The following is a 24,781-nucleotide window of genomic DNA, read 5'->3' as shown; positions in this document are numbered from 1 at the left end:
TGACTCCACTTTCTGGAAGGAGCTACATTTTTCAGGTTTCAACTTGGCCACATCTGAAATAGACACTGGTAACCTTAGTGACAAAGGAGGTTTTATATTATTTCCTACCTGTACGATGTTAGGGGCTCATAGGTCATGGTCTCCAATAGTCTGAGACATTACCTAGTGCATGATTTCTTTGACAGTACAACAGTCTTAAAAGCTTAGTAGACTTCTTACCTGTTTGATGGTAGTCAGTTCATGACTCAGACGCCTCACCCACATTCCTTTTTCTTGATAGCCTCTTTAATTTGCTGTATTTCTTTGCTTTTTTCAACCACTTACCTTCAGTCTGCATGGTGATCATGCTGGGTTCATTAGCTTCTATGGAAGAGCTGTAAGTTCAGTCTTTTTTTTTTCCTACGTTGTTTGTCCAATTGAAATCATTCACTAGTCATCACTTAATTCACTTAGATGTTTACCAGTGAATGGGACAGCTATTGTCTTGATTTGATTACTGCTACATATCTTAACTTTAATTGAATTTTATCTCTCAAAACATTTCTAAATTTTATCTTTTACTATATGCTGTCGAGAGTAAGTGCCTTTCAACTCCACATACTGCCAAGTTTATGAACACTCTCTAATCCCTTTCATTCACAATTACAAATCAGGATATTCTTTTCAAAGGTCAACTCTTTGTGTAATATTTTATGAAAAGTAGCCAACATCAGTCAACACAGACTACTAATACTTAGTTTTCCAATGTTTTTCCCTAGGGCCACACACTCATTAGTCAGCTGATCTGCCTTCCTTGTTATCAAAGATTTTACCAAATAACTGGCCATTGCAAACCACAGAATACCATACTTCCAGATTCTGATAATAGCCTTGCTGTTTACACCCATCCCTAAGACAACATTTTATCTTTTTTGTTATAGCAGCATCCTACTTTGAGTTACCAATTAAGCACCTTAAATTTAAATGCTCAGTGGTTTCAAACAGTATGGTTCGTTTCTTACTCACAGTTTATGTCCATTGCAGGTCTACCAGGGGCTCCTCTCCATGTTGACTCTTGATGATACAGCAGTCACTCTCTACATTCTTGTCAGTTGCTGTGGAAAAGCAAAATTACAGCGTTTCACACAAAGAAATCAGATCGTCCAATCTAAAAGTGAATCATGTTCATATTATTCTCAATACATTGGTCAATATTAGCCAAATGGCTCCATCTGCAGCAGGGCCAGGAAGTGCAGTCCTACTGTTAGTTGAATGGTGCTATGGCACTACTGAGTACCATGCTCCCTACAATCTAATCTCTACATTACAGCCAAGTGAGCTACTTAAATTATATCAGATATGTCACTGCACTGTTCAAAACTCACCAATGACTTCCCACCACAGTCAGTAAACGAGCCAAAGTTCATACAATGGCCTCCACACCCCCCATCATTTGGCCATCTACTGTCTCTCTGCTGTGTCTCCCACTCTTTCCCCTTCTCTCACTTTACTCCAGCCACGCCACACTCTTTGTTAGTGCTTGCACATGTCAAGCTTCTAACTAACTCAGGCTTTATACTTGCTACTCCCTTTACCTGGAATATTCTTTCCACAGGAATCTTCATGGCTCACTTCTTTTTTTTTTATTATTTTTTATTTTTTATTTTTTTTAAATTTTTTTTAATGGCTCACTTCTTGACTTTTTTCACACATCCTCTCTAATACCACCTTATCAGAGGACCCTTCCCTGACAACCCTGTATAAAATGACACTTCAATCCACTGATGCTTTTCTTGAAACTCCTTGCCCTGCTTCATTTTTTTTTCACTGCTGAGTAATACCTGACATAATATATATGCATTTATTATCTGTATTCTCCCAGAAAATGTAAGGTTCTTGGAAGACTGTTTTATTTGCTGTAAGATCTTAGGATCCTAATATAAGCTTAGCACCAAGTAGATGCTCAATAAATACTTCATGAATGGACAAATGAATGGATCAATGAACATATTGCTGATCCTAGGTCAGCAAAGCACCATCCCAATATACCAGATTTTTGGAGGAAAAGAAGAAAAGGAAAAACAAAAGATGAAAAGGCAGTTACCAAAGATAAGTTTTTCTTCTTCTAATCTCTCCTGAAACTTGTACGGGTTTATAAGAGGATCAGTACTTAAAAGAATATAACATACTAAGGAAAACACTTGGACTTAAATTTCTTCTTCTCTCTCTATTTTCTTGCTATGACTCTTGAACTTCCACTGGTTTTAAAGGATACCAGACTTAGATGATTAATACTGAAAAGGTGTGGTTACAGAAAATAGAGATGTCCCTATGTTAAAAAATGAAAATTAAGGGGAAAATCTGTAAACACACATTAAAGAAGGTGAAATATGGAATCAGGAAATGATTTTGCCTTGAAAATCCATCATGAAACTTCCTACATGTAATATAAAGAAATCTAGGTGAAAAAGTCATCTATCTCCCGGACATACCAGGTGGTATTTTCCCAACACAGCAAAACAGGAAACTAAGTCATAGAGCAGCTTACTTAATTGCAAACTAGAGTCACAGAATGATGAGCAGCAGAAGTAAATGTACTACCAGGGTTTCTGATCCCTGGCTTGTTTGTTCCTTTTCTGTCCTATACTACCCACATGTTAGGTCTAATTCTAAATTTAGCTGGAGTCAGAATTAGGCAATTTGTTCTTGACAGCAGAACTTGCATTTGAGAAGACCAACATCACATTCTAAATAATAGATAAAAATATTTCATATAACCATAAATGTCAAATGCAAAAATCCACACAGAATAGGAATTGGAAGAATTTCTGTGAATGAATCATTTTATATCTTACTTTTTCTAAGAGAGCAAAAATGACTACAATTTTGTTTATTGCTCATCTTCCTTTCTCCTTCTTGATAACAGGCTGATTTTCTGCTGGACCAAAAACTGGCCCTACATATATACCCACATGAAGACTCAGAAACTGTCTGGTCCAGTGCTTTCTGAGAAGTTTAACGCATAACCCTCCTTCACATGATCTTTCAAAACATGAATTTTCATAGTCATTTATAATTTCTTCTTGTTATCCAAAAAAGATTTAAAACTAAGGTTGAAAAATTCATTTTTGTACACCATGACCAAGTGGAATTTATCCTAGGTATGCAAGGCTGATTTAGTATTCAAAAATAAATTAATATAATTCATCACATCAAAAGACTAAAAAAGAAAACTCACATGATCATATCAATAGATGCATAAAAAGCATTTGATAAAACCCAATAGTCATTCATGATAAAATCTCTCAGTAAACTAGGAATACAGAGGAACTTTCTCAACTTGGTAAAAATGGTCTACAAAACACTAAACAGCTAACATCATACTTTGTGAAGAGAAACTCAAAGCTTTTTCACTAAAATGTGGTACAATGCGACAATGTTCCCTCCCACAGCAGCTTTTCAACATCAGCTGGAAGATCTTGCTAACACAGTAAGGCAAGAAAAGTAAATAAAAGGTATACAGATTGGGAAGAAAGACATAAAACTGTCTCTGTTCACCAATGACATGATTATCTATGTAGAAAATCTGAATGAATAAACAAATAAACTCTTGGTACTCCTAAGTGATTGCAGCAAGGTTGCAGGATACAAGGTTAAAATACACAAGTCAATTGCTTTCTTATATATCAACAATGAACCCATAGAACTTGAAGTTACAAACAATACCATTTACATTATCACACACCAAAAGAAATATTTAGTTATATATCTAACAAAATATATACAAGACCCATATGAGGAAAGCCACAAAATTCTAAAGAACAAAGTCGAAGAACTAAATAAATGGAAAAATATTCCATGTTCATGAATAAGAAGATTCAATATCATCAAGATGTCAGTTCTTCCCAACTTGATCCATAGATTCAGTGCAATTCCAATCAAAATCCTAGAAAGTTAATTTATAGGTATCAACAAACTGATTCTAAAGTTTATATGGAGAGTCAAAGGACCCAGAATAGTCAAAACAATATTGAAAGAGAAGAACAGAGTTGGAAGACTGATGCTACATAACGTCAAGACTCACTATTAAGCTACAGTAACTAAGAAAGTGTGGTATTGGAAAGAGAATAGACAAATAGATCAGTGGAACAGAGAGCTCAGAAATAGACTCCTTCAAATATAGTCAGCTGACCTTTGATAAAGAAGCAAAAGCAATACAATGGAATAAAGACAATAAATGTGCGAGAACAACTGGATATCTACAGGCAAAAAAATGAATCTAGAAACGGATCTCACATGCTTCACAAAAATTAACTGAAAATGAATCATAGACTTAAGCACAAAAAACAAAACTGTAAAACTAGGAGATAACAAAGGAGAAAACCTAGAAAACCTATATGACCTCGGGTATGGTGATGACTTTTTTGATACAACATCAAGACACAATCCATGAAAGAAAAACTGATAAGCTGGGCTTCATTAAAACTAAGCTTCTGCTGTGTGAAAGACAATATCAAGAGAATTAGAAAACTGTCACAGACAGGGAGAAAATATTTGCAAAACACACACCTGATAAAGGAATCATCCAAAATATACAAAAAACTCTTAAAATTCAACCATAAGAAAACAACCAGATTTTTAAAATGAGGAAAAGACCTCAACAGATACCTCAACAAAGAAGATATACAGGTGGCAAGTAAGCATATTTAAAAGATGCTCCACACATCACATGTCAATAGGGAAATGCAAATTAAAACAATGAGATGCCACTGCACACCCATTAGAATGGGCAACATTTGGACACTGACAACCCCAAATGCTGTCGGGAGTGTGGAGCAACAACTCCTCTTACTATACGATCCAGCAATCATGCTCCATGGTATTTATTCAAAAGAGCTGAAAATTAATGTCCACACAAAAACCTGTACACAGATGTTTATAGCAGCTTTATCCCTAATTGCTAAAACTTGCAAGCAACAAGATAACCTTCAATAGGTGAAAACACAAATACACTGTGGTATATCCAGGAAATGGAATATTATTTGATGCTAAAAGGAAATGAGCTATGAAGCCATGAAAAGTTATGAAGGAATCAAATTCGTGTTACTAAGTAAAAGAAGCCAATCTGAAAAGGCCACATAATTTTAACCACATGATACTCTGGAAAAGGCAAAATTTTAGAGAGTAAAAAGATCAGTGGTTCTCAGGCTGGGGTGGGGTGAACAGGCAGAGTACAGAGGAATTTTAGTGTAGTAAAAATACTTTGTATGATACCATAATGATGGATATATGTTATTATACAGTTGTCTAAACTCACAGAATGTACTACACCAAGAGTAAACCATAAGGTAAATGACGGACTTTGAGTGATTATGATGTGTCAATATAAGTTCATCCCTGATAAAAAATGTACCATTCTGGTGAATGGTGTTGATAATGGGGAGGCTATGCCTGTGTGGATACAAGGGTATTTGGGAAATCTCTAACCTTCCTCTCAATGTTGTTGTAAAACACCATCTGCATAAAAAAAAATCATCTTAAAAAAAGTGATTCTATAAAAAATTCAACTTGTAGATTAGTAAAAATTTTATTACATACTATATTACTCAAAAATTATAAATAATATACAATAGAGGCCCACCAACAACAGGATACATAATCTTCTCAAGTACATGCAGAACATTCTCAAAGACTGGCCATATGTTAGTTTGCATAACAAAAAAACCTTTAATATATATAAAAGGATTGAAATTATATAAAGTAGGACCACAATGAAAACTAAGTAAGAAATCAATAACAGAAAGATTAGGCAATTCACAAATACATGGAAATTAAACAATGGACTCCTAACTAACCAATAGGTCAAGAAGAAATCGCAAGGATAATTAGAAAATATTCTGAGATAAAAGAAAACAAAAGCACAATAAACCAAAATTAAGGGATGTAGATAAAGCAGTCCTCAGAGGTTACATATTAGTAACCACAGGCTTTGAGCCTAGTGATGAACCAACTTGTGAGAACACCTCACTGCAACTGACTGCTGCATGGACATGGACAATTTCAAGCTGCCCTATTTAAAGGAGCCCACTACCAACTTCAATGACTTGAGCCACTGCCTACTTCCATCCTCTGAGCATTTGCAAACTGTTGATCTAGTCAACTAAGTCATTTTGCAGATAAAGAATCTGAGGTGCAGAGAGTGACATATGTCAGTTGTCACCCAGATGAGTAGTGACAGAACCAGTGTGCAAAGCCAGGCTCTGGGTGCCCTTTGCATCAAACCATGTTCAAACTAGTCATATTTCATACATACATTGCCACCAACTCATGACTTTGGTAGTGTTACTAATGAACCAGGATGTATTTACGAACTATGTTTATTTCCACATAATATTTACAAACAAAACTATGAAGGAACTCAAATTAGATATAAATCATTTTCACCCTTGTAAGGTTAATAAGTCATAATAAGTTTTCTTCTGTAGGATGTCATATTTTTCCTGGTTTCAGAAATTACTTTCCATCAGTTCAGACCCTTGGGATGAATCTTCGCTAAAGTCATGATTGCATCCATTGGGACAGATAAAATGTGTCCTGAAATTTGTCCAACTGCACAGTGTGAAGTTATCTCTGGGGCTTATTATCCAGTATCATGCCTGCACAAAGACTGCAGAATAAAAATCTGTCTCCTTTCACTGATAACTAGGATAATTATGTCTTGGGTAGGCACAGGGAATGCAATCCTAAAAATCCATCCAGTTCCTTGTTCTCTTCTGTGGAGTACAGATGCCACGGCCTGTATTCTGAGATTTACCTCTCTTCTTTGAGGAAGGTTCAAAGGACTTGTATTAAACTTAGACTCTATTTAAGTCAGGAAAAAGTTATTCTGTCACATACATATAAGGAAGAGAGTCAACTGAAACTCTGTGGAGGTTGGTGTCAGTCCTTCCAAAGTAAGTCACCACGAGGCTCCTATTGCCGCTTTCTGCATAAAAGCCATTGCTGTCTTCAGGATATTTGAAAGGTCAAAAAAGTATTGATTTCTGCTTTTGCCCATGAAAGATAAACAGCTGCAACAATGTCCCTTCCACAGTAAACAATTAGAAAACTGAACAAATCTCATCAAATAACTGTTTTCAGATATTAGACACAGGCAGCTCAAGACAGCAATCCCTGAGAAAAGGAAGACCAGTAAGATGAGTCCAAAGACTGTCCCACGTTACTGCCTGAAAAATGTTTCAGGCCACAGCACAAAGAGGGGGAGCCCTAAGGAGCACAGTGTTCTTGTTGAGTTGAGGAAACAGAGGTAGCTAGAAGTTGTGAGGCAGTGCCTCAGAAAGGAAAAAATTGTACAGAGAGCAAGCTCCCCTTGAAGTTTTAGATGACTACTACTGATCCGCGGATAAGGGAGAGAAAAACCACCTGATGCCAGGGTAAGGACAGTTTCCAGAGCTTATACAGAACTCTAGGAATAGTTCACTTTTGAACCAGCTGGAGTTAAAAGACTTTGTGATGCATGAAGCATTGATAGAATACTCGGAAGAGCATCACCTTAGTTGTGGAGTTGAAAGCCCTAGACTCCAGGTCACTTTGGGAATACCCTAACAAAGCTTGAAACAGGTTTCTAAAATATCTAACTGGTTCAAATTAATTTAGCTATGTACTAAAACAAAACCCAACACTCTTTGAAGGAATACAGCAGAATCTGTCAAACAACAGTGTAAAATTTCTAATATACAAAAATTAATCTTATGTCTCCTACTAGCAAAAATAAACACAAAAAACCTGGAAATTTAAATTAGCAAACACATTCATAAATTAAACATTTCCATAACAACAAAAGTATAAAATATTTGAGGATATAGTTAGAAAAACACATGCAAGATCTATTCACTAAAAACTATAAAACATTGCTGGAGAAATTAAAGCAAACCAAAATAAATGGAGAGATATACCATGTTCCTGGACCAGAAGTCTTAATATTGTTAAGGTGTCAGTTCTCTCCAAATTGATATATAGAGGCAATGTAACACCAAACAAAATCTCAGCTGGCCTTGTTGCAGAAATGGACATTGTGATTTTAAAATTTATACGTAAATGCCAAGAACCTAGAATAACCAAAATAGTTTTTTAAAAAAGAGCAAAATTGAAGCACTCATAGTATCTGATTTAAAGGTTTACTAGAAAGCCATAGTAGATAATAGAATGTGGTTTTGCTACAAAGAAAGACATATATAAGTAGCAATGGAACAGAATAGAGTCCAGGAATAGATCCACACACATATATATGGTCAGTTAATATTCAACAAAGTACCAAAGTAATCTAGTAGTAAAAAGATACTTTTTTCAACAAAAGATGCTGGAATAGCCATCTATGTGAAAATAAACAAACAGCAAAAACTAACAAAGACAATTTTGCATAGTATACAAAAAAAACTTAAACCTAAATATAAAAGCCCAAATTATAAAATCTTTAGAACAAAAAAATAAGCAAGAAACTCTGAAATTTTGGGTAAGGCAAATATTTCTTACATAAGATGCAAAAAGCAGAAACCATGAAAAAAAAACTGATAAATTGGCATTCATCACACTATAGCCTTATTTTCTTTGAATGATTCAGTTAAGAAATAAAAATCAAGCCAATGACTGGCAGTTAATATTTCCAATTATTTATATATATATATGATAAAGGGCTTGTATGCAGAATATATGTATTTTTAAAAACCTCTTAAACATAATAATAAGAAGACAAGCTACACAACAACAAAAAAAGCAGAGATTTGAACAGACACTTCAACAAAGATACCTTGCACATAGATGAAAAGCTGTTTAAGATCTTCAGGTAAACGCATATTAAAACCACCAAAGGATGAATATCATGACTTCGCTTACATGTGGACTTTAAAAAACTGAAACAAATGAACTTATTTACAAAACAGAAATAGACTCACAGACATAGAAAATAAACTTATGGTTACCAAAGGGGAAAGGGGGAGGAGGGATAAATCAGGAGTTTGAGATTAACAGATACACACTACTATATGTAAAATAGATAAACAACAAGTGAGAGGAAGAGATTCATTGCAAAGCAGAACAAAGGAGTCTTGCCAGGGGTGGTGGAAAGTGAAGCCATCTGTATCTTGATAGTGGTGGTGGTAACATGAAACGTGTACATTTGTCACAACTAAACAAATTGTACATTTAAAATTAACGAATTGTACTAGATGTAAATTATGCTCAAAACAAGAATAATATCGACTGGAGTTTTGTGAAAGGTGGGTAAAAGTAAAGTCCAGAACATACAATAAGGGTTAAAAAATGGACTTGACTGGGGAAACTTCTGTCAAGGGTTTTCAAGATAAGGCAGAGTCATTCCATAGGTCAGACTCCGCTGGACACTGAGTGGCTCTGTGCCCTAATGGGACTCTGCCTCGTGTTACTCTCCCTCTGGTAAGAACACACACAGGTCAACAGGAGGGTGACAGAGTATTTGGGGGTGAGGTAGTCTCAGTTCAGGTGTTAGCTTTTCAGAGGACCTACTGCTAAGACCAACAACCCAGAACACAGAAAACCTGGGATCCAAAGAAAGTTGCACCCACCTTGCTAGAGATAAAAAGCTTTCTGTCTTGTGAGCTGCTGAACTCAGGTGCAAGCTCTTCTCCCTGAGAAAAGAAGTGGCTGTTTCTACCATGTAACCCAGAGTCACTATAATCCTGTCTGTTCAAACACGGGGCCTTTTAACACCTCACTGGCATTATCTCTCACCCTTGTACTAGGCTCTGAGTAAACTGATGAACAGGACAAAAAGCTAAGGCTAATGAAAGGTCAAATTATGGCTATCATTTGTGTTAATGGCTTTGGGAAGATATAGCTTAGGATCAGGCCACATGGGTTTCCCAATCTTGAACTTCAGGAATGACCAGACTTTCCCACCCTATCTGGTAGCAACTCTGGACCTGGGAGACTATCAGTGAAAGGGACCGAGAAGGGCTCCAGACCTTTAAGGCCAGATGTGATCACAAGAGACAAAAGGGGGAGCTAGATCAAGCATGTTTGGCTTTTTCTTCTCAATTGTACCAATTTGGGAACTATTATACCTTCCCTGGGGCAGAGGGAGTAAAAGGTAGAGGAAGGTCAGGGGTATTACACAGATAGAGCTCACCTCTCGTGGAAGGTGGCCTCAGGAATGGGGAACAAACATCCCACATCAAGAGGAGCCACCTCAGTATTGATCCTTATTAAGTTATCCTATTTGATAGAAGCTCGTCTGCCAGACCAATTTCATATGTATAAATCATATGTATATAAATACATGTATACATTTCATATATACAACTTATATGTGTTTAATGTCTACATCCAGACAACTCTGCGTTCTACACAGATAATATATTTCTTTTTTTAAAACATTTTTTATTGATTTATCATTTTACAATGTTGTGTCAAATTCCAGTGTAGAACACAATTTTTCAGTTATACATGAACATATATATATTCATTGTCACATTTTTTTCTCTACACAGATAATATATTTCTTGATAAACATTCACTTGGCCTCATGACACACCTGCACGCAGGCTCTGATCATCTTACTGTAGGAAGTCATAGCCTGGGACTTGTGCCCCCAGTGATAGCATCTCGGCTCTTCATTATCATGACTTTGGTATTTGAGGCCATCTCCTTCTAAAGACCTGATCCAAAGAGGAAGGTAGCTATACTGTGGAGTCTTCAGGGGGTCAGAACAAGGATAGAGGCTGATGGCAGAGCTAGAACCGAGGCAACTGAGAAATGTTTAGATAATGCTATTATCTTTGTCCCTGCAAGAACATGCACATTGTGAAGACAAATAAAGGTGTAATGGAAAGGCATTTAGAAACAGGTGATTTAGTTTTGAGTTAGCAATTATAATGCTAGATTTTTATCTTGTGGTTCTTTCAGAACTATCTTTCCTCCAAAATTAATACTCTCAAATCTGCTCTTTCTTTTGTAACTTCAACTCCTGTTTCCTCATCATTCGGGAATTGTCTCTCAGACTACCTACAAGCTTTTAGGTGCTTCCCAAGGATGTCAGATCACATGTCTAATTTTCCTGAAACACAAAGGATTCTGTCCCACCTCCCTATGCCTTGTAGGTTAGTAAAATAGCTCTACAATTCCTTAAAAAATGACATTTGAATTATACTTTGGGCATTTTCTTACAGCAGTTAAAATCTCAACTCTGAATTGGTAATGGAAAAACTTTTTAAATTAAATATTTAAGGTTAGAAGAGGATGTCATTTGCTTTTTCTAGTGTGGGTGGTCAGAGAGAGCAGGATTTCTACTGATATTAGCAGTACAGTTTTTCTGTAATTATCTGAGCTATTTGGGCAATTCCTGTAAAGATGATTCACCAGTAACCACAGGAGGAAAAGTTGTATACCAAGGTCTCTCAATACATAAGATTGTTTGGACTTTAATTTTTAATAATTAAAAATTTATATCTCAACTAATACAATGTTACAAATCAATTATACTTCAATAAAAATTTTATCTCTCAATATAAAAACGTCAGTACCACCAAGAAAGCCACATCATGTTCAGTAACTTCTAAAACGGGTGCAGCTTAACTTGTATAGCGTCAAAGACTATTAAAGATGGAAGATTTTATTGGGCCAGTCTGTTCACCCTCCGTCTCTGGTCACCTTCCACAACATCCCTGGAAGGTGTCAAGCAATAGAGATATTATAATCCACAATGCCCAATTTATTGCATTAGAAAAGGTAGATAGAAATTTTCATCTTACTCTTATTTAATCCTTTCTGTTATTTTTCTAATTGCCCTAATTGTGTCTTACTAAACAAGAAAAAAGTATCTTGATCATTAATGTAACTGGTGTCCCAGCTCTCTTAAGTCCTGTATTCTCCACGCTAAATATTCTGTTTCTTTAAGTGCTCAAGAGTTTCAATGGAAGAGTCATCATTGGCCTGATTTTAACCAATAAATGTTTTCAATTTTTATAAATCCCTTGGGAAAGGCTTTTTCGAAACATTTAATTTCTCTGAATAACTCCACTTTATCTTATCACTTTCATTTTATTTCTCCAAGGTTCCAGGGTTTGAGGGAAGCAGACATCTGTTTTCTGGCATTCTTTGCAAACTTTTCTCATTTGGGGAATAATCATCCCAACGTTTCTGATTTTCCCTTAGGGATATAACACTACCACAGTCTAACTCAATACTGTTATATACGTGGAGAGAGAGATTGGTAATAGATAGACAGACAGATGGACATATCTTTTTATATATGTATAGATATAGATAAACATATCCTTTATATATAGATATAAATGTAACTTTTGACTTCTGAGCATAGAACTAGATTTATCTTACCTCCTCATTGCAACATTATGTCATTAATATATTATCATTGGTTCAAATTTGTCCTCTTTTTATGTTTTATTTCATTTCATATTACCCCCCCTCAAAGTCAGCTTTTCTGCATGCTTGTGCTTGGGATCCACCTCCCACAAGTTATTTTTTATGTATATGCATATCTATGTATAATATCTAGCAATGCTTTGTATAATTTTATTTGCACAGACAGCATTGAGCTACACAGCCATCCGGTTTATTGTTAATAACATTTTGATCTATTACTTTAATATATGTACAGCTAGTTCAGTTTTTTTGGAATCTTATGAAGTAGGTCCTCATAAGAATACTTTACATTACATATATTTTTTTTCTACTTATTTCTAGTTTGTTTTCATCTCTTTGCTATTCCAAACAATGCTATCAGTAACTTTCTCGTACCTGGGCACTGTGTACCTCATAACACTGTGTACCTGGGCAAGACATTTTCTCAAGTACACACTTGACTGCAGTTGCTGGACCTTACAATGTGCACATATTCAATTTCTCTCAATACTACCAAATTATTCCTCAAAATAGCTGCACCATTTTCTCTTCCACAGAAGTGCATGAAGGTTTCCCATTTCTCTACATCCTCCCTACTCCTTGGTTTATCTTATCCTGGCATTCTTTATTTCCCACTGGTCACATATGAGTCATTGAAATCATTCTCATAATTGGGATTTTGTTTTCTGATTTGCTGGTCATGATTACGATCATACTTTGTCCCCTCAGAAAGCAATTTTCCCAACCAGCCTCAGGTGGTGACTGACAGCCTGCATTATTTCTTATTTAATTCCATTTGAAATGTATCACTATCTTTCAAGGAAGAGAAGAACAACTATATAAATGGTGCAATTTCCTGTGATAGCATTTCCTAAAACCCTATGAAAAAAGACCTTCATACTTCTCAAACTCCTACTAACAGCATTTTTCTCGAAATGATCTTTTACGATTTATCATTTTTTATTGAATGATTCCCTCACACCTCATTTCCCTCATTGGACATAATGCTATTTGACCAAGTGTAACATAAATTCACCTAGCAAAGGAAAAATAAAAGCAGCAGGAAAAATTAATTTTATTTTCCCGGCAATCACTTTGCCACATCTTACAGAGCAGACATGTGTAAGGCTCCCTATATCTGCAGCCAGGTTGGAGGTCTGGGGCATGTTCCCTTTTCATCTGACAAGTGAAACAAAGGAAACAACCCATCTTGTTAAACACTCATTGAGATTCCACTTTCTATGTGATGAGCTTCCAACCACAGCTACATAAAGTGCCAACTGAAACCAGCCCTGTCATCCAGACTTGTACAAAATATGAACACTGCTAAAAACCTTAAAGTGAATCGATTTCCACCCAAAGTGTTTTAACCTCCTTTTAGGTCAAGAAATAGCAATTTTCTGAGCTTCACTGTAACCTGAGAATTAATCCTAAGAGGCAGGTGTGCACTGCATACCTCATTGGTTCCATGAAATTCATTGAATAAGCCTTTATATACGACTGTTTTTGTAACTCCTTTGACGGCCTTCAGCCTGAGGTGTGGTTTGGGGCAATCAAGTGACTTTTTGAGGGTATTCTTTTTTGAGTTTGGTAATCTTTTACTTTCTTTAAAAACAAAATTATAACCTTTAATGAAAAAAAATGAAAGTGAATCTATATATGTATATGCATGACTGGGACATTGTGCTGTACACTACAAACTGACACATTGTACCTAATACTTCAATTTAAAAAAATTAGGTTAGACTCAAGGGCAAAAGATACAAGCCTGTTCTGAATTTGTTAAGACAGAATGGGCATTGTGTAAATTTTACAGGTGAGTAAACTGAGGGTCTGAGAGGTTTAAGACTTAGCAAGTCTTCACAGCCAGGGTTACCATGGTGTTGGACCTGGGCATGGGGCATAGTCATGAAATGGAGGAGGAAGCACGTGGAAAAGAATAAAGGGACCAAAAAAAAAAAAAACAACCTGATGGGCAATGGTGGTTACTTCCAAATGCCTATGTTCTATATGGATGACATCTCTGAGTGGGGGTGGGGAGGTCTCTTACATAAGACAGTCACAAGATAATGATAGTAATTTTTGTTATTAACGATAAGTGAGTGCTCATCTACAAAACAGAAACAGACTCGCAAACATAGTAAAAAATCTTATGGTTACTGGGGAAAAGGGGTGAGAAGGGATAAATTTGGGAGTTTGAGATTTACAAATGTTAGCCACTATATATAAAAATAGATTTTAAAAAGTTTCTGTTGTATAGCATAGGGAACTACATTCAATACCTTGTAATAACCTTTAACGAAAAAGAATATGAAAACGAATGTACGTTCCTATATGCATGACTGGGACATTATGCTGTACACCAGAAACTGACACATTATAACTGACTGCACTTCAATTAAAAAAAAAAAACAACTATAAGTGAGTGCTCATTGTGCCAGAAACTATTACTATTCAAGAGACTATTACTTTATTTAATCCTTCCAACAACCCAATGAATTAATGTCAATATACTCATTTTAATGACAAAGAAACTCAGAGAACTTAAGCAAGTAATGCAGAATCACACAGTAAGCAGCAGAGCTCAGCGTACCATCACAGGCAAGCACCAGTACCTGGATGCTTCAAAACTGTCCTCTCTTGTCTCCACAACCTAAATAATACCACACACAAGCCCCTCTTCACATTTCCTTGGAGAGAGAGGTAAGTTACATAATCCAACTATAGACTGTGTAAATCACTGTTCTTTACAACCTAGCCACCTGGAAATTTTGCTTTATTATCCAGAATCAACCAGGTCTAGGGCCATTAAGGGTACATGGTTCAGCTTTTCCTTTCTTTGCCTGTGAGAAACATGGAAGAGTAACTAGTATTTTTCTCTGATCTCACTCTTTTCAGAATCTAGACAGGGCTCACACTGTAGAACAATACCTTGGCTTCTTTTTACACTGGACTCTGAAGTACTTTTACTAATAAAAGCCTGTCTTTCCGGCACTGACATCAGTACAGAGTGTGAACCATCCATGGAATGAGATGCTGCCCATATAAAATCAGTCAGTCCCTGGACCACCGCCCCCCACCCCCGACCAGATTCTCAGATGACTTGTTCTCTCTGGCACGTTATGTCATTTTTTTCCCTTCTGAGTGTGATGCATTTACTGATCACTAATATAATTCTTCGTTCCTGGGTCAAGGGAGACTTTATGCTGACATATTGGTTGGGAGAAGGAATGGGAACAATTATTTATTTAGAAGAACGACTCAAACTCTCACTCATGTTTTCATTTATTTTTTCCATGGCTCTAGCCAAAGTTCTGAAATGATGTCCTAAGAAAGCTATTGGGGCAAACAGACACAAGTTATCTCTGCTCACTGCTGTCAGTTCTATCTTTCTTCCTTCATTTACTCATCAAAGAATAGCTCATTCCTGGTCCATATGGAGGAATCCAGCAGAATGAGGAATATGTATTGCACCTGGAAAAACAAAGTGTGAAAAGCAATGAACTGAGGACAGCGAGATACTTATTCTCCAAAGCAAGTGGAGAGATAAAGCATTGCAAGTCCAAATAAATACTGGCTGTTTTCATTAGGTAGGTGACAGTAGAGTATTACAGTTTTTTAAAGAACAGAAGACCCAGCCCTGCTATCCATGTAGGCCAACTAAGACCCAGGAGTAAGGCTCACTCTATTATGACACAAGATACTGAAAGTCTCTGGAATGATGTCACCACCACATGTGTAAATCTAGCCCTCATGCAACTTCTAAGCACTTAAAGTGAAAAATCGGTACTATACAGGCCAAATTTGGATAAAGGCAGGCACTGACACAAAGATGGGTGCTTGGCAAATGCAATATTTGATGGAACACAGCTGGTTCCTTCATCCTTCTGAATTCTAGAAGGAAAACAACACAGTGCTTAAGGTGGCAGGCACAGATTCCAGAATGCCTAGGACCCAAACTTGATCCCACCTGGCACTGTCTGTCTGGGAAATTTCGGAAAGTTATTTAGTCATATTGTTCCTAAGTGTCTTATCTGAAAAATGATACGATAAAAGTAGCTGCCCTACACAGTTGCTGGGAATACTAAAGCTACCAACACGTGAAAAGCTCATAGAATACCCAGAGTTTATTGAATAATGGTAGCAATTCATATAATCATTAGGTAATAAGGAGGGTTGGTGATTTGGGAGGGAAATTTCTGGAATTATATGGACCAGATATTTTCACATAAAAATAATTGGGTATATACAGATCACAGACTCTTCCTTCCTAAACATCTAACTGCATCCACCATAGCCACAACAAAACTTCATTAGCAGCAACTACAAGAGGCACACTGTTCCATAAATGTTAAGAAAGAAACAAGATTCTGGAATATCATGGCACAATATTCTTACATCCCCTTCCCATCACCAAGAAGCCATTCTGGCAGGAAAAAAAAAATGAGCCAAGAAATCTCACTAATACACCCAAATGGGTGAGAAATGAACATAGGGGTACCTGTATCTTTTCATCATCTAACTCTGTGGACAGTGAAATGAATTGCTGGGTAAAAAAAACACAAAAAATAGAAGAACTGAACAAAAAGGCTGATCTTTGCTGTTAGGAATGAGCATTCTAGGTCACTTCACTAAATTCAGGGAAAAGTAATAAATACAAGGTTTTCCCTCTATGGAGAAATAGGTTGCAGGTCCTCAACTAGATATTGTAACACTGTAACCTGGAATGGAACTTCAACAAAATTTCAGAAGAGAAAGCAGAGCCAAGATATTGGATGACTCCTCTCAAATGAGCCTTTCTGTTCCTGCTATGTTGCAGATTAAGTAACGAGTAACTTGCCTTCAAGAGCTACTGAAGATCATCCTTTTAAATAGGCTTTAAGTCCAGATCTAATTCTTACTTTGTAATATCTATCATATTTAATTAGCAACAATGTTTTGTGCTGTAGATTTATTTCTCCAACAAATATAAGATGAACAGCATTAGAGATTGAGTATCCTTTAAAATTGTCCTTATGATATTCTAGAAAAAGAGCCTCCAGAGAAAAGAAAGTTGCTTTAACTCTAAGGGAACTTATTTAATCCAGCTGGACATTTTTTCTTTCCCTATTCTTTTTACTTTGTTAACATAATTGCTTAGGATGGTTTGGGCTTTTATTTTAGCTGCTATACCCAGTTACTGTTCCAAAGCTAGAGACTGGAGAGGAGCTAGCATGAGGATTTCCTAATTTGTGCACATTTGTGACGGTGAGGGTAGAAGAGAAAGTTTGATGGAATCAATGAGGCACTATTTTTAAGGTCAAAGTACTTGGGGATGATACGAGAACATCAGGGAGGAGGGGAGTGAGTTGAGGAGTCAAGCGCAGCACGAGGCTCTGTGTTCCAGCAAGTCAGCAGGGGAAGACTACCGAGCCTGGGCTTCTTGGTGTTGTCAGCCATGAACCTCCTGCCTCCTGGGCCCAATTCAGAGCTGCAAGAGGCTGCAAGAAGTCTTGTTGCTCACAGAGGATTGGAGGCAAGAATGGGCTAGAAGTTTCCATGTGGGGGTTATTTTAGGTCATGGACTACAATGATTTAGCAAGAAATTCAGAAGAGACCCTGACAGGTCCAATCTGTTTCTTCATCAACTTTGATATTGGCTGTGTCCCTCAGGCACTCAAGGAAGCGGTCTTTGTTCTCTGCCAGCATTTGCTTTGCCGAAAGCCAAGAGAGGAGATGAAAGTCAGACTTTAGCAGAAACAGAGACTCCTAAAACAACATCTGAGCTTTCAATCACTCTTCCCCTAATTTCTAGCACCCAACTTGTCTTTCCAGGCCCATTACCACACACTTCTTCATCAGGGCCGACTCGTGGATGCGAGGTAGGAACTCAGAGATTGCTGTCAGCTCTGAGAATGAGATTCTGCTGATTGGAGTTCATTTCCCCCGGCTCTTCAGAGAAGATTGCAGCTAATCTCCTTACCTCTCCACTCCCAGGGCAGACATCCTTATCCTTACAGAGCCTCCAGGCTTTCCTCCTTCTGTCATTCTACACTTATATGTCCTATAAGACCCTACTCAATTCAGGGCCTCTTCTCTGCCTCTGAGGCAGACAGCCATGTGTTCAGACTTCAGTTCCATCACTTTATAGCTGTGAAACTTTGGGCAAGTTACTCAACCTCTCTGAGTCCATTTTAAGACATCATAAGGATGCTACAAAATTTAAATGAGAAAATGTGTTTGGTGCCCAGCATATTGGAAGTTCCCTCTAAATGCATACTTTACCTGATATGTGGGACTCTGCAATTATTCCAGGCAAGTTCACATTTCATCTGTTGTTAAAGACAAAACCTGAAGTTCAGCAAGGATTTTAGCCCTCTGAATTATTTAAAAGAGGTCAGTTTTTGTTTATATATATTTAGGCAAGGCTAGAATATGTTCCTTTTTATTAGTATCATCTTATCATTAATAAAATAGCATTAAAAACACTATTTAATGAACACTTTTATTATTCTACATAATCTTTTCAACAGCTTTGTGGTGGGTGTTTTGATTATTGGCTCAAAATCTCCCCAAACTTAGCAGCTTAATGCAGCAATTAATTTATCTCATGAATTCGTGGCCAAGGAAAGCGAACGAGGCTTAGCAGGCAATTCTCCTGTCCACAGCTATCAGCTGAGGTCACATGCAATGTTCAGTTGGTGGTCAGACTTATTTGGAGAATCCAAGATGGCTTCATTCACATGCCTGATGTGCTGGGGTGGCTGGAAGAATGAACTCTGCTGGGACAGTTGATTAAAACACTGATAGATGATGGCTTCTCCAGCTTGGTAGTTTCAGCATAGTCAGACTTCTTAAATGGAAGCTTGGGACTCCCAGCAAGCCAGGAAGTAGAAGCTGCCAATCTTTAAAGGCCTCTGCCCAGAAATTGGCAGTGTCACTTCCGCCATATTCTGTCAGCCAAAGTAGACACAGAGCCCACTTAGATTAGAGGGAGGGGACAGACTTCATCTCTTGATGGGAGGAGTGTTTAAGAACCTGTGGTCCTGTTTAATCAACTAATAAGTACTATTTTATTCTCATATTACAAATACAGCCCAAGTTTCATAGTAGCTGACTGACTTGCCCAAGATCACACAACTAGTGGCAAAAGAACAATTCAGAAATGTCTAGCTTTCATGCCTACTCTCAGGTCTTAACCAGTCATTTGCTCGCGCACGCACGCGCGCACACACACACACACACACACACACACAGACACTACAGCAGAGCTGGAAATGAACGCTCATTCAAGCAGTTCTGTTACCTTCATGGAGAAGTGTCGTGGGAATTGTAATGGCAATCAGTTTCCCCGCTACAATTGGAAGGTTGGTTAATGTATTGGCACTAATACAGCGCCTCTTCCCATCACAGCAGAATTGGCTGTTACTGTTAGAGTTGGATTATGGCCACTTCTCCCTCCTTTGCAAAATTTAAGTCTATGATGTTCTCGTCAAGGGAAATGATGATGGAGTTACAGCAGGCCAGTGATTAAATTTGCTCGGCAACAATCTGTAAATAACCCGCACATTCCATTTGCAGGCTTTGATTTGGTCCCTCACTTCTACAAAGGGCTGAATTCCAGGTATAGCAATGGAAAATGAGCCGGGTGTGGGCAGAGGGCCATGGTAGCAGGGGGAGGAGAGGGAGTGCCAATGTGGGAGCCAGACTGGTCTCAGAACTTCAATGAGTGATAAGCAGACAAGCATCTTAAGAAATCTCACCAAGAAAATTTTAATCGGTTGTCCTCTCTTTTGCCCTTTACAACTGTCTACCTCTTCCCTCCTCTGCCCACGCTCTGCCTGGAGCAGGTGGGCTGGGACAGCTGACTTCTGTTCTGCTGGAGTCTGATCGTGGACTCCAGCCTCTGCTCTCCCTCACTGCAGGTGATTTCAGTGGAGGGAGGAGAGGATAAGGGATGTCATTATTCCTGGATAGTAAGATTCCAGGAATCTTATTGTAAGAATTCTCCTCAGTTTTTATTCTCTCACTGTGTGGGGACCCCAAACTCTGATCAAACTAACATCAAGAAAATGCATTTGTACTCTTGCTCTAAATGTCACCAAATGGTTACTGGGGGATGAGACAGTGTGAGAGCGCTAGAGAGCTAGACTGAGAGAAAGGAATCATGCCATCCAAAATGCACTGACAGAGAATGTCTGCCAATTAGCACAGGTTCAATTCTTTTCATAAAGTAACAACCACAAAAAACAACAAGGATTTCACAAAATCCCTCCACTCACAATCTCAAATTTTCTTGGTCTTTTAAGCTATGCTGTCCTTTCACTCTGTATTGCTTCAAGCTGTGTTCTTTTTAAACACAGCTCTACTGAGATATCCTGTTTTGTTTCATACTGTAAAATTCACCTGTTGTTTTAAGTATACAATTTAACAAGTTTTAATAAATGTACAGAATTCTGCAACCATCACCACAATTTAATAGTAGAAACTTCCATCACTCCACTTGTAGTCACTCTCCATTCACATGTCCAGCCTCAGGCAATAACTAATCTACTTTTTGTCTGTCTAGATTTGCCTTTTCTGGACATTTCATATAAGCGAGATTATACAATATGTGATCTCTTGTGTCTGGCTTCTTTCACTTAGCACAATGCTTTTCAGGTTCAACTGACAGGTTCAACATTATGTATCAGGATTTCATTCTTTTTTATTGCAAGTAGTATTCCATTCTACAGGTATACCAGTTTGTATATCCATCACCAGTCAATGGACATCTGGGTTGTTTCTAACTTTCAGCTATTACTAACAACACTGCCATGAACATTCATGTGCAAGTCTTTGTGTAGATAAGAATTTACATTTCCCCTGGATAGAGATCCAGGAGCAGAACTGCTGGGTGATATAAAATATCTATGTTTAACACTTCAAAAAAAATGCCAAACTATTTTCCAAAATGGCTGCACCATTTTACATTCCTAGCAGCAATCTATGGAGGGTTCAAATTTCTCTAAATTCCCACCAATGACTGGTATTTTCTGACTTATTTATTAAAGCCACTCTCTGGTATTTGAAGCAGTATATCATTGTGGAGGTAAAAATTCTTAGGATCCTCAGGTAAGTACCTTTAATATTAAGGCCATAAGTCAAGAACATGGAAAATTCTCACATTTTAATGAAAACATCTGTCTATTTTTCTAAGCACTAAGAGACTCAAAGTGGAATTTCACAAACTTTAGGGGTTAAATCTAGTTCTCTTAGCAAATCTGTCAAAGGCTTATGCTCAAGACTAGGATCTTATTTCTGGTGTTATTGGGACATGATAAACAAATAATCTTTGTCTATCAATTAAAATACATCTTATATATATGGGAGATGTTGCAGTATCTCCTATCTCTTCCTAATCAACATGCCCATGACCCCTTGTGTATTTTCTCATATCTTGTAAAACCCTTGACTGTAGGGAGACTTCCACTCTGGGTAACCGGTGGTCATTCAGAAAATATTTAAGCAGGCTGAAGAAAAGCTAAAAGGTAATAGCAGCATTGTTTATAGTAGCCAAGACACGGAAGCAACCTAAGGGTCTATCAACAGATGAATGGATAAGTAAGATTTTATATATACACAATATTACACACACACACACACACACACACTGAAATATTACTCAGCCATAAAAAAAGAATGAAATGTTGCCATTTACAACAACATGGATGGATCTGGGGGAGTGTCATGCTTAATGAAATAAGTCAGACAGAGAAATAGAAATAGTGTATTTTTCACCTATATGTGGAATCTAAAAAATAAAACAAATGAACAAATATAACAAAATGGAAACAGACTCACAGATACAGAGAATAAACCAGAGGTCACCAGAGGGTAGAGGGATGGGGGAGGGGCAGGATAGGTGAAGGGGATAAGAGGCACAAACAACTAGGTATAAAATAAATATAAGTTACAAGAATGTAATGTACAGGACAGGGAATATAGCCAATATTTTATAAAAACTATATATGAAGTATAATCTATAAAATATAGAATCACTGTGTTGTACATATGAAACTAATATAATACTGTAAATCAACTATACTTCAATTTAAAAAAAAAGCAATACCCAAAGGAAAGACCACGATGAGTAAAAAGCAGCATCCTTACAATAGGAAATTACTAACTAGGAAAATGAGAAATACAGGTAAAGCTAATCAGCAATAATGGAGATAGGAAGGATTAATTTTAAGCAGACCTTTTAGACAGAGACTAAAATTTTATCAAAATGTGACCTCACCCTGATAAGATGGAAGCCAAAGCTCACTTTAGTGAACCTGCAACAAGAAAACTAGCAAATGACACAACAGTCTTATTATCAGCAATACTTATACACATAACAAACATTTCTATGTCTCTTGTTAACTTAGGGTGACCAATTGTCTCAGTTTGCTAGGGCTGAGGGGTTTCCTACAATGCAAGACTGACAAGAGCTGGAACTGACAGAGTCCCCAACAAACTGATGAGTCACTCTGCTTGTCATCAAACATGAGGTCTGTGAGGAAGGCAGATGAGAAATTTGGTGGAAAAGTCTACCTATTTAGGAGTAAGGATAGGTGATGTTTTGTGTTTTTTTAAAACTCTCCTAGTAATTGGCTCAGACTTAAGAAGTGCTTCGGATCCTCTGACTCCGAGGACTAAGAAGCCGGGTATCTCAAAGATCTTTTCTAAATTGGTATTTTATAATTCTTTAGGTGTACATGATTACAAATACAACTGTTCTCTTTGCTGAGCCATAATCCACAGGCAGTACAGTCAGGAAAAGAGATACTTAGGTACAGGAATATGATATTCAAATTCAGAATTTTGGCACTACTAGCACTTTAAGGATATAAATTAGTAAACTGTCTCTTGCACCCCATGGTTATTTCCACCTCTTAACAACTCTGTAAGAGTGAATAACATTATGCTATTAAAATATGAAATACAAATCTTTTTCCGGTTCTGGAATTTCTCAAAGAACCCATATTCTAATCCTAAAAGGCTAACACTTTTCTCATGGGATTCAAAACTGACTCTGGCTTTAATTTCAGAACTTAGCAAGTCCTTTACCATAGTTCCTGGCACATTGAGGGAGCCTAATGAATATTTGTTGAATTCAAATGAACTAATGAATCTTTGATTTTATTTTAAAGTTAATATCCCCAGAAGAGCTGGAGAAGTTTTTCCTGTCTGCCCATCTTTTCATTTTTACAAAGATTATGATAATAATAAGTAAATGACACTGAGTTTAAAAGTATTAAATGGGAAAATGTATTTGAAAATATCTTATAAGTAATAATCAATACACAAATGTACTCCATTGATGTGTCCTACTGGAAAAAAAAAAAGAGAAAGACATTGAGTTTACAGACACTGGACTATATAGTCATTCAAAATTCAAATGATTTATATGGGTATTCAGTGGAGCTCTGAATATTTTTTTCTAAGAACCAAAGCAGTTTTCAGAGTTTATAAAAATCTCTGATTATTTGAATGTGTAGATGTGCAAAAATAAGATTAAAGATATAAAGTGCTGATACAGCTTAATTCTATCTAAATCCAGAAGTTTAAGATACGAAATGCAATTAATTCAAAACAACAATAACCCCAGGTGAAAACAAGCAAACAAATACACACACACACAAACATACACACATCACCACCACGACCACCCCACCAAGTAATCAGTTGCTTAGGGAGACATTTGATTCAAACTTGCAAGTCAACTCAGAAGATTGTTTCTCTGCTTTTTAAGGCAAATAGCACTTCCTTTGTTGTGAACCCTGGATTTCTCAACCTTTGTACTACTGACATTTTAGCTGGATAACTCTTTGTTGTAGGGGGTTGCCTGTGCATTGTAGGATATTTAGAAGCATCCATGGCCTCCACCCCCACTAGCCAGTAACCAAAACCCTCAAAGATCCCCTCTCCCTCCCTTGTTGTGACAAAGAAAATACAAAACATTTCCAGACACTGCCAAATTTCCTATGATGAACAAAATCACCCAGGTTGGGAACTCCTGGTCTAACCTGAAAATATGTGAGCTAGCTGGGAGAAACATAACAAATAAGACAGAGATACTTATATAAAAATTCCATGGCAACTATTCTGTAAAAGCTTATACACTTATCTATAATTATTACTCATCATAAAATAATGTCATTTTTGCCCTTAAACAAAATTGAGACTTTCTGCCCACCCCACTCCTATCCCTTGTAAATAATGTTTCATCAACCTTGTTCTCTTTTGTAGTTCAAATGCAGCTTTGTTTACCAAAGGCACATTTGGAAAGGCATCCACCTGTAACAAGCAGTCAAGCCTTTTGGTAATGTTTGCTATTTCAAAAGGTTTAGCTTGTCAAGTTTTAAAAAATTCTCTGATATTGAAACTCCCCGTCATTGTG

At 37.1% G+C, this 24,781-nt stretch overlaps 1 long non-coding RNA gene across 1 annotated transcript in view; it reads right to left on the bottom strand.

The window, feature by feature from the left end:
• Nucleotides 1–780: 780 nt before the first annotated feature.
• Nucleotides 781–24,781, bottom strand: part of LOC135322345 (uncharacterized) — a 165,725-nt gene continuing 141,724 nt past the window's right edge. Inside the window, exons 2-3 of the long non-coding RNA XR_010382874.1 lie at nt 9,579–9,641; nt 781–1,094 (exon numbers count right to left, since the gene is read on the bottom strand). This is a non-coding gene — a long non-coding RNA (uncharacterized LOC135322345). The remainder of the gene's footprint in view (nt 1,095–9,578; nt 9,642–24,781) is intronic.

This window comes from Camelus dromedarius, chromosome 10, assembly GCF_036321535.1.
Source record: "Camelus dromedarius isolate mCamDro1 chromosome 10, mCamDro1.pat, whole genome shotgun sequence".
NCBI classification, from domain to species: Eukaryota; Metazoa; Chordata; class Mammalia; order Artiodactyla; family Camelidae; genus Camelus; species Camelus dromedarius.
The sequence above is the reverse complement of the archived record's forward strand: the minus strand, read 5'-3'. Positions and strand labels throughout refer to the sequence as shown.